The sequence below is a fragment of the Propithecus coquereli genome, unplaced genomic scaffold (genome assembly GCF_000956105.1).
Source record: "Propithecus coquereli isolate 6110/MARCELLA unplaced genomic scaffold, Pcoq_1.0 Scaffold135, whole genome shotgun sequence".
NCBI lineage: Eukaryota > Metazoa > Chordata > Mammalia > Primates > Indriidae > Propithecus > Propithecus coquereli.
In genome coordinates, this window is record NW_012137747.1 from 316494 (window position 1) to 317872 (window position 1379).

A 1379-nucleotide genomic window follows, 5' to 3' on the forward strand; every position below is an offset into this window, starting at 1 on the left:
ACGAACAAGTACAGCCATATTCTGAGTCACTTCGAAGAGGTAGGTGCAATCTTGGCATTGATTGGGATGAGTGTGTTTTTAGAACTGAGATCACTGATGAGTGGGGTGCATATTCCTGCTGGTAGAGATCCGGTACCCTCAGGTCAACAGCCCTCTGAGGTCATGGGGACCATCCTCGCTTTAACCCTGGGGACACTGGTCCAGGCTCTAGAAGGGTGCCCTCCCTGGATGATGCTCTGGAAATGGACAGAAAAGTCACTCCAGGGACAGTGAGATCTTCCAGCTGCACAAATGAGGGGCAACAGTGTTCCAACATTCACACATTTGTGCATACCCTCGAAAACACTCACAACTTCACACACACCTGCGCCATGCTGTTTCTCACCTTGACACCTCTGCCAGCTGCCAGGAAGGCCTGCACTTTACTCCTACTTGTCCTTTCAGACAGCCGAGGCGTCCCCTCCAGGAAGGTGTTGGCTGCTTCTCTAGGAGTTAGGTGCCTCCCCTGTGGTGCTGTGGGGCTCTGCGATTTATTCACTACGCTACATTTTAGCTGCCTATTTCTGCCCGTCTCCCTCATTCAGCTGTGAATTCCTTGGAGATGGCGGTGGGGGGGGTGTGCCATTCACCTCTGAATCCCCAGCCACCAGTCCAATGCCTGGCACAATCAACATCTGTCCAGTTGAAGTACACACAGTAGGCAACCCCTACACACACACACACACACACACACACACACACACACACACACACACACCTTTCCTAAAGAAAACAGCCTAGTTACTTTGATCTCTGTGATTCAAGAGGCTCAGGTCGTAGTCCCGATTTTCCTACCCTCCTGGGCCTCAGTTTCCACATGTAAGACTAGGGTGATGGACTCAATGATTTCCCCTTCCTCATGTGAGGCCTTGAGGTTCTATCATTTCTTTCAAGTTCTTCATCTGGAAGAGAATGCTCTGCTCACAATCCCCAGTAGACCTACAGTAAGAGAGAGGATTGATCCTGGAGTAGGTGTTGTCTCTTTGTGAGTTCTAACCGCACGGTGTGTGTCTCTTTCAGCTCGAGCCTCAGGCAGCAGTTGTGAAGGCGCTGGGGGAACTGGACATTCTTCTGCGGTGGATGGAGGAGACAGAATAGCACAAAAGTGATGCTGATGTTGAGAGCACTCCAGGCCGTGAGTCCCAGTCCTCGGGACCGACCTGTGCAGGCATGGCCCACGCCGCCATCTCTTTGCCATAGTGACTTAGTGCTGGTCACAGTGTTTCTTATTTATTATTTGTTTCCATATGTGGTTGTCTTTATGTGTCTCCAATCTTAATTTAGACCACACTTTTATAAGATTTTTGTAACTTCTTTTCTACTGTTGGATATATTTATTA